Here is a 13,653-nt window from a genome sequence, read left to right as displayed (position 1 = left end):
AAGGAGATCAAAGGAAAAGTGTGGGAGAAGGAGGAGGAGATGGGGAGCCTGGCCCTGATCCTCAGTTATCAGCCTTTTCACAGTTCCCATTTTTATGCCTCTATGAACCTGGCTAAATAAGCACCCTATTCTCCTAGTACCCACTAAGAAATTGTTAGGACCCCCAGGACTTAGAACAGTAGACCAGCTAAGTTAGTTTTCTCAGGAGTGGGAAAATGCTGTATTTATCTCTTTATCATTATACCATGTTGGAGTCAGGAAGACTCCTCTTCCTGAGTTCAAATCTGGTCTCAGGAACTTACTAGCTGGGTGACTCTGGGCAAGTCATTTAACCCTGTTTGCCTGAGTTTCCTCATTTGTAATATGAGCTGGAGAAGGAAATGGCCAACCAGTACGGTATCTTTGCCAAGAAAACCCCAAATAGGTCACGAAGAGTTGAACAACAACATTAATGACTTTATCCCTTGTGAGTGACCCACGATGGAGCTATAGTTATGAGGGCTAAGAGAGTCTGATAGACCGATGAAGTGAGAAAGACGTTAGAATGCTAGACTTAGAATTAGGAAGACTGAAGTTCAGATACGGCCTCAGAAGCCTATGGTCTGTCTGATCCTGGACAAGTCACTTTACATCTCTTTTTTTTTCTTGCATGGCAGTGAGGGTTAAATGACTTGCCCAGAGTCACACAGCTAGTAAGTGTCAAGTGTCTGAAACCAAATTTGAGCTCAGGTCCTCCTGAATCTAGGGTCGGTGCTTTATCCACTGTGCCACCTAGCTGTCCCCCACTTTACATCTCTTAGCCTCAGTTTTCTCATCTGTAAAGGGGGAGGGAATGAGAATAATACCACCTGCTTCATAAGGTTATTGTGAGGACCAAATGAGATAACACATAAATGCTTTGCAAACCTTAAAGCAGGCCATAAGTGCGAGGTATTACATATTTACAAAGTATAACATGATTATTCTCATTCTTAATTTGGAAAATAAAAGATTTGAAGTCATCTAGATTGTTTTCTTTCAAGAAATAGGACCCTTCACAGCCAGATAAAGCCCCCCCCCCTTTCCTGCCCCCATGGAAAAGGGTCCCAGATGGAGTAATATTTGAATCAATGTGAGATAATTTTCTTTGGTTCCCATGTAGAGCTCTCTAAATCCATTATTAAGAAGAGGGAGGCTGGGAGAGAATGCCAAAATACGTGAAATGCTTTGGAGCTGAGGGGAGGAGTCGAGGGCTTTAGTTATTCTAGTACAAAGGTTCTTAAACTTTTTTCATGTCATGGACCCCTACTTCTCAGAATTTAAATGCATAAAATAAAATGCATAAGGTTATGAAGGAAAACAAACCTATGGAAATACAGGTAGAAACAAGTTCCCAGACCCCAGGTTAAGAACACTAGTTAGTGTAAAGAATCTAAAGTCCCTTTCCTTAGCTCATTATTTTAGTGAAAGGTGATAATTAAGTCAAGGCCACAACTTTGAAATCCAAAGAGAAAGCCCTGTTCTATGGTGGAAAGTGAATTGCTCATCCTAATCATTTTATGAATGTGTTCTGTTGATCTCCAGACAGACAAATTGAAGAAGTGCGGTTGAGTCAGGGCAGACCCACCCTGACTACTGGGGGAAATGAGACAAAGCCAGAGTGCTCCTAATAGGGGGTGAGTAGGATAATTCTCATTCCTTAAGGGGAGCACTCCCCCAGCCCTGAAGGGCATCAGATCCTTGTCAAGATATGAGGTATCTCCATCAAGGGAAGGTATGTGTCCATTTTTCTCATTATGACTCACAATGGAATGTAAGATCCTATAGGGCAAGAGGTTGCTTTGTTGTTTGTTTGGGGTTTTTTGCAGGCCAATGAGTGTTAAGTGACTTGCCCAGGGTCACACAGCTAGTAAGTGTCAAGTGTCTGAGGCCGGATTTGAATTTAGGTACTCCTGAATTCAGGGCAGGTGCTTTATCCACTGTGCCACCTAGCTGCCCCTGGTTGCTTTGTTTTTGTCTCTTTATGTGTGCCAGGACCTCACACAGTAATCGACACATAATATGTTTACCAAAGAGCAACCTCATTAAATAGGTTTCCACCATCCTGTTTACTATAGCAATTTTATTAAGCTACAGGGGGGTTTTCCTGTTCTGGATTTTGGGGTGGTGGGTGGTGGGGTTTACTGAGCTTGGATCCAGCTTGAAAAAAATAGGGTAAAAGATTGATGGATCCAAATCTGGTTCCACGTAAATGCAATTAACCACAAAACACAGTATAGGGAGAAGAATAAGGTATCAGAAGACTAGAAAAATAGGAAGGGATCAAATTAGGAAGGATTTTAAAAGCCAAACAGCAGATTTTATATTTGATTTCAAGAGCAACGAATAGTCACTTGAGTTTATTGAATAAGGGAGTGATATGATCAGACTTGTGTTTTAAGAAGATTAATTTTATAGCTGGATGGACAATGGATTGCAGTAGGAAGAGATAGGAGTCAGGGAGACCAGGAGAATCTTCAATAGTCCAGATGTGAGGTGATGACAGCCTACTCTGGGGTGGTTGTACTGTCAGAGAAGAGGAGACACATAGGAGAGATGTCACAATTGTAGAAATGTCAGGAATGGACGATCAATTGGATATAAGGAGTAAAAGAGAGTGAAGAGTTAAGAACAAACATTTGGCAGAAGGGAAAAAATTTTTTGGAGATTAGGATTCAGTGGAGTAGGGACAGCCAGAAAATATGGAGCCCATGTGCCCTAAGAGAGGTGAGAAAGCTCTAAGGGCTTTGAAATTGAGCTTTGGGTCAAGAAACTACCAATATCCTGTGCCCTAGTTAAAATAGCAGGATGAGTTTGGGGAAGAAAAGGAAGAGAAAAAATAAGCAGAAAGACAAAGGAGGAAGAGATATACCTTTATGTACCACACACCACCCCATCCCTCCTCTCCTCCCCCCTTTTAAAATCAGCTTTATCAGTTTGTTACAGTAAGATATCAGGGACTTTTCCCTATTCCCCAGACCCCTAGAATAGGACCTCTGAGAATGCCAAGAGTTTCTTTTTCTTTTCTTTTTTTTTTTAGTGAGGCAATTGGGGTTAAGTGACTTGCCCAGGGTCACACTGCTAGTAAGTGTCAAGTGTCTGAGGCCGGATTTGAACTCAGGTCCTCCTGAATCCAGGGCCGGTGCTCTATCTACTGCGCCACCTAGCTGCCCCCAAGAGATTCTTAATATCTATTTTGGAGGGGGAGGGCAGCTAGGTGGCGCAGTAGATAAAGCACCGGCCCTGGATTCAGGAGGACCTGAGTTCAAATCCGGCCTCAGACACTTGACACTTACTAGCAGTGTGACCCTGGGCAAGTCACTTAACCCCCACTGCCTTCCAAAAAAAAAAAAAGAGTGACAAAAATCTACGTTGTAGAAATGGGTTGACTAAAGTAAGAGGTCTTCCCTTAAATATCAGTATTCATTCTACTCCCTTCAGTGTGAGAAACTTGAAGGAGCATATAAGGAAAATGAGGTTTGTGGCCCCTAGATTCTAAAACACCTAGGTTGTAGGTGGCCCCTGCTGGAGAAAAGGAAAGCTCAGTTCTGACCTCCGCCCCATCTCCATCTCCTGGAGTCATCAGTGGGTCCTCAAAGTGACTTTCTATTCTTTCTACATTCTCTGATTTCTTTTTTTTTGTTTTTTGTTTTTGTGAGGCAATTGGGGTTAAGTGACTTGCCCAGGGTCGCACAGCTAGCAATTGTTAAGTGTCCGAGGCTGGATTTGAACTCAGATCCTCCTGAATCCAGGGCCGGTACTCTATCCACTGTGCCACCTAGCTGCCCTTCAGATTTCTAATACAATCTAAGAGATTAGTGGATGATAATTCTTATGAGAAGCAGTATGCCTAGTGGTTAACTGGACCTCCAGTGAGGAAGGCCTTGCTTCAAATCCTATCTCAGATACTTACTAGCTATGTATGTAGTATAACATTTCTGTGCCTCAGTTTTCTCATCCGTAAGATGATACGGTTAAATTTGATAGTCTCCAAGGTCCCTTACAGCTTTAAATGTTTGGTTTAGTCCTTTAAGAGAAGAGGAAACAGTACCAGCTGACCCCCAAAATGCCAGGTATAGTAATGTGATGCTAATTACAGTAATTTTTTCCAAACTGCTTTCCATTTATATCTAATGACCATGAAGAATAATAATGATTATACCTTCCAGGTTAACTGTTATAAGTTTTATTTGGTTACAACACTAAACTGTTCATTTTTTTGCTCAGCCTTACTGGTATGTGATTCATAAAGTCTACAAACGACAATTTAGAAAAATTATAGAAACAGCATTGGGTGGTTGTTATTGTCCCCAACAAAGGAGAGGATGGCATATTGAAACTAATGGCTTTTAAAAAATTCTCTGATTCTGGCTCAGTCCTTCTAGGTTCATACTGTTTGGTAAGAAAAAAAAACCCTAGGAATTTCAAAAATAAGAGGTATCATCTCACACCCTGAGAAAAAGGAAAAGATGACAAAAGATGGGAAGTCAATGTTGGAAGGATTATGGGAAGGTAAGTGCACTGCTACTTTGTTGGTGGATATATGAATCAGGACAACCATTTTGGAAAGCAACTTGGAATTATGAAAATAAAATGACTTAAAACATCCATACGCTTTGACGCAGAGATTCCACTACTAGGCTTCTAACCCCAAGGAGGTCACTGAAAAGAAAATTCCCATATATACAAAAATGTGTATAGCAGCATCTTTAGGGATAGCTAAGAATTGTAAACAAGTAGATGCCCATTGATTTTGTTGTTGTTGTTGAGTCATTTTAGTCATGTCCCTATTTGGGGTTTTCTCGGCAAAAACACAGGAGGAGTTTTCCATTTCCCTCTCCAGTTCATTTTACAGATGAGGAAACCGAGGCCAGCATGATGAATTGACTTGTCCAGGGTCACACAACTGGTAAGTGTCTGAGGCTGGATCTGAATTCAGGTCTCCCTGACTCTATGTCCAATCTTTTATCCACTGCACCACTAGCTGCCCATTGTTCAGGGAATGGCTAAACAAATTGTGGTACAAACATTATGGAATATTACTATACTATAAAAATGGTGAATATGATAAATACAGAGAACCATAGAAAGATCAAAAGAAAGAGATGTAGAGTCAAGTAAGTAGAGCCAAGAAAACATGCAAAATGACCCCAAAATATACAAAATTACCACAACTAAAAAAAAAAATCAAAAGTGAATGTTGCACTATTACAAAAAACAATCATGACTTCAAAGAAAACATGTGAGAAGGGGGCAGCTACCTGGCGCAGTAGATAAAGCACCGGCCCTGTATTCAGAAGGACCTGAGTTCAAATCCAGTCTCAAACACTTGACACTTACTAGCTGTGTGACCCTGGGCAAGTCACTTAACCCTCACTGCCTGCCAAAAAAAAGAAAAGAAAAGAGAACATGTGAGAAGATACCCACTTACTCTACCCCTTTGCAGAGGTGGGAGGTCCATAAATGTGGCACACTCACTCCACACATTTTTAAACTTTGATTATATATTAATTAGCTTTGCTGATTTTTTCTATTCTTTTTATTCTTTTTTCATCTTAAAATATTTGCTATAAGAGATAGCTCTCTGGACGGAGAAGGGAGTGATATATGAGGAAATATTGGTGACATAAAAAAAAAGGAGCAGCTAGGTGGCACAGTGTACAGCGTGCCAGGCCTGAAGTCAGGAAGACTCATCTTCCCAAGTTCAATTCTGACCTCAGACTCTTATTAGCTGTGTAACCCCCAAGCGAATCACTTCGCCCTGCTTGCCTCACTTTCCTCATCTGTATAATGAGCTGGAGAAAGAAATAGCAAAGCACTCCAGTATCTTTGCCAAGAAAATCCCAAATGGGCACAAAGAGTCAGATAAAACTGAAACAAGTGAGAAACAACAAAACCCCAAAGACATCAATACGGATTTATTTTAAAGAAAAACACTAAGAATTAACTCTATGTTGCCTGTACACTGATGAAACACTTTGATATTTTGGATCAAAGGAAGAAATCTGAGTGAAAGTCCAGATATCTCTAATACTACAGCCCTCCCCCCATTCCCACTCTATCCCATGGTAATTCAAAAATCATTTATTAATCACCTGGGGTGTGTGTGTGTGTGTGTAGGGTCATGTCCTAGGCCCTAGGGATACCAAGATAAAAAAAAATATATACCAGCCCCTGTCCTCCAGGAGTTTCTATTCTACTCATAATTAAATTAATATTTTTGAGGAAAAAAACTCTAGACACAGCTGGGAATATTGTTTATCTCATATAATATAAATGTAGCCTTTTCACTTGCAAAGGCAGTGTGGATGGAGTGTTGGACCTGAAGTCAGGAAGGCTTAACTGTGAATCCTACCTTAGATGCATCCTAGCTAAGTGATTCTGGGCAAGTCACTTAACTTCTCTGAAACTCAGACTTCTCACATTTAAAATGAAGACAATCATAGCAACCTACCTCACAAGGTTGTTATACGAATCAAGATCATCCATGCAAAACACTTTGCAAGTGCTGTATAGATGTCAACTATTATTCTCCATTCTAGGTTTGTTGCTTTTTGTTGTTGTTGTTGTTTTAATTTTTGAAGTTTCATCAAATGTTGTGTAAATTCCTAAGGGAAAGTAAAATGGGTTCCCATAAAACCCAGTACAGGGAAGCTTATTTGCATACATGAAAAGATGGACAATTGTTTGGGGTCAACTAAACGGACCAGTCTTTCAGAAGAAAGCATGTTGTCGTGAATCCCACTCTCAATGGAATTGGATTAATGTTTCACCTTTTCTTATATTCCTAACAGAGAGCTCTTCAGAAGGGAGGAAAAGAAGGTGAGGGGAGAGGGAAGGATCTGGCTATCTGAAGACAGTTGTAGGGCAAAATTGGCACACCACTAAATGACAAGTACAGAGACCTGTGACCTGGCCCCAGCTCTATCATTAGCTTGATGTGTGATCTTAGGGAAGTCGTTTAAAATTTCCTTTCCATCTATCTCACCCTCTCCAGGGAAAACGTGAATAATGGCAAGATCACAGGGAAGGTTGGTGAGATAGGGAGATATGAGGCATTGTGAATAGGCCAGGAAAATGGCCCTGACATTAAACTCAATGAATTATTAGATATTAACCTGAGTCTGGCCAGCTCATGGTGGTGAGTCCTCATCCTTATCTATTCTGGCCAAATTAGAATTTCTTCATGAGATCAGACCTCTCTAAAGGTCTCCTGTTAGCTGACAGCTGGGGACTCTGGCAAGTAAAAAAAAATTATATTACCTATCCTTTATCAATGTAAACAGATCATTTGGCTGTATTTGACTGAAGACCTCCAGCCCAGCATTTGCAGTTATCCCCAAATCTCTTCTTTGTACATGCATATTGAAGTAATAATCATCTGGGAATTCTCCCTTCACTGTGTGTGTGTGTGTTAACTTCAATGTGAATTATTCAAATATATCAACAGGAGAGTCAATCTCAATTTACGCTCAGTGGTTATGACTTTTTATTACCACTTAGGAATGATCACATACTCTGCACACCCCACCCCCTGACTTTATTCTTCTTTCTTTGGACAGCTTTAAAATATTTTTAAAATAGGCAAATAAATGAGGTTTCATTGAATTTATTTCATCTTGGATACTGCTTTGATTATAGGGACTTCCAAAAAAGGCTATCATGGTCAATCTTTTTATAACACTAGTAGTTTGCTACCTCTAGATACCTCCAGAATTCATAATATATTTTTTAAGAAAACTTATTTATACCTTTTGTTTTTATATAGGGCACCATTTTTATGTTTTTTACATATATATTTTTGTTTAATCATGTGGCTGTTCAGTTGTTTTTCAGTTGTGTTTTTCAGTTGAGGACCCCATTTGGGATTTTTTTGGCAAGGATACTGGAGTAGTTTGCCTCAGCTCCCTCATTGCCCTGCCCTCCCCTCCCAAAAAAAGCTTCTGGGAAAGGAATCACTTTCCATTCAGTTGTGGTGACCCCATTTGAAGTTTTCTCGGCAAAGGGACTGGAGTAGTTTGCCATTTCCTTCTCCAGTCCATTTTATAGATGAGGAAACTGAGGCAAACAGGGTGAAGTGACACAGCTAGTAAGTGTCTGGGGCTGTATTTGAACTCAGAAAGATGAGTCTTCCTGATTCTAGGCCTCTCACTCTATCTATTGTACCTCTTAGCTACCCCTTCTCTTCTGCCTCCCCCAAACCCAGTACCACCAAGGAAGGGTTAAACAGTTAAGCAAAACCCACAAACACAGCGATCACATGTGACTACATATCCCAAATTCCATACTCATAGTCCCCCACCTCTCTAACAAAAGGAGAGAGCAGCATTTCCTCATGTTTCCTCTAGGCCAAAGATTGGTTATTACAATCATGCAACACTTTATTTTTACCATTCTTTTCTTCTACTATTACAGATTGCTTTTCTCAAAGCGAATCCTCTTGGCTTGGAGATCAGCTCTGAAAATTAGACTGTCAGCTACAGCCCCAGCCTGTGCTCAACTCAGTGGCCCATCAACACCACCATCAAACAGGCATCGAAAACGGCCATGATTTAGGGACCAGGCATAGCCTGCATTAGCAGACCACTTAGCTCAATGATTCAAAGGCTGTTTTCCAAAATGAAGCAAATATGGCCGACTTAAAAGTCAGGAAGTGTCTGCAAAGTGCTCAGATCTATAGGGGAAAGGCGTTATAATCAATGCATAATTTATTATTTTCACTTGACTTGCCTCTTTGAAAACATTCTTAAATCAGCCTATTTTAAAATGTCTCTATGGCTTTTTCAACACCAAACAACATTTAAACGAGGGCCATAAAGTGCATTTTATTGGTGCTTGTTATGGAACATCCAAACCCTCTTTTAAGATGAATCTTATCATATCTCCTCTCAGGAGAGGATGGTCAGAATGTGATGCTTTACCATCATTGCTTTCAACAGAGCTCTGGCTCTTCTCCATTCTAGGGGATGCTTTTCAAAAAATGTCTCCGGGCCTGTTTCCACTGGGAGAATCAGTCAAGGGAAAATGTACTGGCACCAAGGGAAAATAGTAGTGATGATTTTCATCAGCAGGAGATGATAGAGACCCTTAACTCATACCCTTAAGAAATTCTGCAAAGAAAAACCAGTTTAGCTACAATTATTCTCCTCCCAACACCTACACAAGAGGATGTCTGATTGATATCCTAAAGTATAAACACCCCCATTGTACCGGACCATTGCTAAGCTAAAACATCAACGAACTATACCAAATGTTGTTGGATTTAACAAACATTTATTAAATGCCTACTGTGTGCCAGGCACTATGCTAAACAATGAGCCGGCAAAGACAAAATGAAACAGTCTCTGCTTTCAAGCCTGAAGGATTGATTACCTGTCAAAATAGTTACTGGTTTTTGTAGTCTGAGGGATATGATCTTCTCAACTTCATTCTATTATTGGTATCAGAACTTAAACTAATTGAGATCTCAGCAATTCTAGTAGATGTGAGGAGAAGGGACTGGTTAAAGTATTCCTAAAAGGTTTTTTTTAAGGAAATAAATCAAATTATACCCCACACACCCCTAAAGTGAATGATAAAATGGTTTGCCTTGGTATCTTAACCAAGTGGGAATGTCTCAATTGAATTTAATCAACCAAAGGTATTTCAATTTAGCATGAAAAGACCTCGATCAATTTAGATGTCTCTTGTGAGCCATTGGGTGAACTGGAATGCACAAGAAGAGTGGATTGGCTAAGGAAACTTGGTCATGTCCCAAGGTTCTTCTATAAAATAGCAAAGTAATGAAAATACTGAAAGATATGGAAATTCCATCCAGCAAAAGAGGAGAGAGCTTCTCAGCTAGAATTTGGGGGGTTTTTGGGGGGGAGGGTCTGGAGGGTGGATGGGGAAGAGAGCACTTTAGCCTTAGTCCCTCCCTTCTTCTCATTGACTAGAGGAGGACCTGGTGAGCTCTAGAGGTTTGTAGAATTTCCTTTCTTCTCATTGGCATCCTAGCATCATCTCTGGAACAACTAGGGATCAATCATGCTTTGGGAGCCAAGGACAGACTGGATTCAGATCCATAGCAGTACAAAAATCCCATCATAAAACTACACCATGGCTAAGGGGACCACCTTGAAGATGCCAGTAAATAGACTTCCAGGAGATATGAGTTACATCTTTTGACACATTTGATCTCTAAGCTTGAACCTACTTTTCCTTGGATTCTGTATGTTCTGGTGGGAGAGTCACAGACTTTTTGGAGTGATTTTTGTACCAGCTGTCCTCACTGTATCACCTTAGTAAATACCCTTTCTAAAAGCTAATTAAATCTGGCTGCCTAATTGATTCATGGTAGAAAGAAAAATGGTGGGGGCTCATGAGCCCAAAGGCACTAGAAAGACAACCCCCAATGTCTCATGGCTACCCCTGTGATTCTGAGAGGAAGTCATGGCCAAGGTCTGGGGAAGAGACTCATTAGTGTAGTGGAAGCTAGGAGGCTAGCCTCAACATATGTGCTGTATTTAACAAGAATATTTTGTGTGTGTGGCGGCAGTCATTAGTATCAGAGGAGAGATGCTTATTATAAGAATGGATGTTGGGGCAGCTAGATGGTGCAGTGGATAGAGCACCAGCCCTGGATTCAGGAGGACCTGAGTTCAAATCTGATCTCAAACCCTTGACACTCACTAGCTGTGTGACCCTGGGCAAATCACTTAATTCCAATTGCCTCACAAAAATTTTTAAAAAGAATGACTGTGCTTTGAATGGGCATTGGAGAAAGTATACTAAACTTAGAGGATTTGGGTTCAAATCCTAACACTGATATTTGCTACCTTTGTGATCTGGGGAAAATTCATTTATTCTATCTGGCCTTTAATTTCTTTACCTATAAAATGAAGAGTTGGGCTAAATGACCTCTAAGTTTCCATAGCTATGATATTATGAGTTGCCACCAAAGCCAGGAAATAAAGGGTTGAAATGTAATGCACTTAAGTCTCTTTTGCTAGCAATCCCTCAACCCTGATTTCCTTTTCTCAAGATCAGATAAAAAACGGCCCTTTCATTAACCTGTGAGACACACATATTAATGTATCTATTTATACTCACAATAGATTCTTTTACATTATAGGATGAGTTATATAGGAAAAGTATGTCCCAACATCTCTTACAATTAAGGATGATGATCCTAAAACTTTCATGTATCATCAAAAAAAAAAAAAAAAGAAAGAGGGGCAGCTAGGTGGCACAGTGGATAGAGCACCGGTCCTGGAGTCAGGAGGACCTGAGTTCAAATCCGGCCTCAGACACTTAACACTTACTAGCTGTGTGACCCTGGGCAAGTCACTTAACCCCAATTGTCTTGCTAAAAAACAAACAAACAAACAAAAAAAAGAGAGAGAGAGAGAAAATGTATGAGACTCCTGACAGTCTTTTTAGAAAGGTATTAATTGAGCCTGTTTAAAAATATATTTAACATTTACTGAAAATAGCTGTGGTTGCAGGAAGAAATTAATTAGAGTAGATAAAGTGCTTCTAATCAGATTTATACCGTCAGATCATTTAATTTGTTCTGGCCTTTAGTTCACCATGACAAGCTTCTTTGAGAAATAAGAGAAATACTTGTTTATCAGAATGGCAATAATTCGGGTTTCTTTCATTGACTCCCAGTGTGAATAAGTTGATACCTGCTGTTCCCTAAAAGGCAGCATGGATAGTTTCCAGCAAAAGCTCACATTCCAAGAGCAGCCTTTGGAATCTACTTTTCATTACAAGCCCAGCCTGTGATCGGAGTTTAAACTAACTTAAGTTAGTTCTGACAAAATGCAAAGCTCTAGCCACATACAACCAACTCCCACTGGAAATGCTGGAGGGTTGGTGATGAGCCCCCAGTAGTTGTGTAGAACTAGTGGCATTAGGTTAATGGAAGGTATTACAGAAAACATCTATTTTCTCCTGAAGTATAAGAAAAACAAGAGGTATTCAGGGTGAACAGCTTCAGGAGCTGACAGTTGTGATTTGGAAACAGCATGAACATTTCTAAGGTAGCCACCCAAGGGAAGATGGAGGTGGGGAGATAACAGGACTAAGAGGGAAAGAGTGTCATCCATTTCTACTCCTAAAGGGTTCCAAATTCTCATAAATAGGTCTGTCAGTTGATGCAATTTATTAGTGGCGACCAATCTCAGCCCTGTAGAATAGATTAACAGATAACCTTTCTTACTCTTTGTAGAAAGGTGGAGGACTATATGTGTTGTCTAAAGGTGGTTCAGTGTTGTTATTGTTGTTGTTGTTAGGGGGCTTCAATGTATGTGTGTATGTGGTAGAGGAGGGTCACAAGGTGAGATCAGGAAATGACCTTGAAGTAAAAAATAAAAGACATCAATAAAATATTAACAAAAAGGAAGTTCCTAAGATGTTCTGATGAATAGACTTAATAAGGCATGGAAGCACAGTATTTAAGAATTGGAAAAAAATCTTAGCAATCCTTTCATCTAGAACTAGTCTTTTAAGTAATGCAGGATTTTTTTCTATACTATTGGTCCTGGCCATGAAAATAAGAAGCTATCCAGTTATAATCTGTTTCTAAAATTACAGCTCAGCAGATACTGATATGTAAGGTTGTCCTTTAATGTCAGGGTGTCTAGTCCAGTCCCAACTGAGGAAACCAGGCAGAGCAGAAGAAAGCATTGGACACAGGAGCCATAACAATGCAAAATTGGCACATTTAACTTTTTAATTAGTACCAGGTATCAGAAGAAGATTCACGAAGGTAGGTGGTAGTAGCAGGATTTTTCTGAAGGCTCCTTTGAAAGGGGTGCCCCCACCTAGTTGACCACAGTTCCTACTCATGTATCCCTTATATAGCATAAAGTGTACGGCATAAATTATCTCTTGTAGCCACACTCTACCAAGGGTCAAATAAAACCAAGGCCCAGCAGAACTATGAAAAATCAGTCTGAAATTCCCAGATCAGAAATCGGCAGAATACCATCTATGGAATATCCACAGAAAGGATATTCCTTTTCCCAGTAAATTCTTCTGGTCCTTAAAGAAGATACTTAAGGATCTTTTGCACAGATATTTAACTCAAGTATATATTTAAAATGATCACATATTTGTAAGGCTTAATTGGAATAGAACAAAAATTTTATATATATATAGAGAAAAAGTTATATATGTGTGTATATATGTGTATATACACATATACATACATGTGCACACATAAGATATATTAGTATAACATACATATATGTATATATAGACAGATATAAACTGCAGAGTAGAGACAACACTTCTTTCACTCTCTAGCACAGCATTGGCACATAGTAAGCACTTAATAAATCCTAATTGACTGATGTTGTTTCTTGTTTTGGGAAGGGTGGTTTTGTGTTAGAGTTGTAGATTGGTGGGGGGCGGGTTTAAAGAGCAATGATGCTCTATCTCAATCACTCTCTGTCTCCATGTTTGTTTCTCCCTGTTCTCTTCCTCTCTCCCCCTTTCTCCCTCTCTGTCTCCCTCCCCCCTCATTTCCCCTCTACTCCTTCTCCCCTTCTTTCTTCCCTTCCTCTCCCCCATCCTACCTCTCTCTTTGCAGGGGGAGGGGGTGACACTCTGGGCCTCTCTCAAAAAAGGATCTCGCTCTGTCTCTGT

The sequence above is a fragment of the Dromiciops gliroides genome, chromosome 3, assembly GCF_019393635.1.
Source record: "Dromiciops gliroides isolate mDroGli1 chromosome 3, mDroGli1.pri, whole genome shotgun sequence".
In the NCBI taxonomy this organism is placed as follows: domain Eukaryota; kingdom Metazoa; phylum Chordata; class Mammalia; order Microbiotheria; family Microbiotheriidae; genus Dromiciops; species Dromiciops gliroides.
This window is presented reverse-complemented; position numbering follows the sequence as displayed.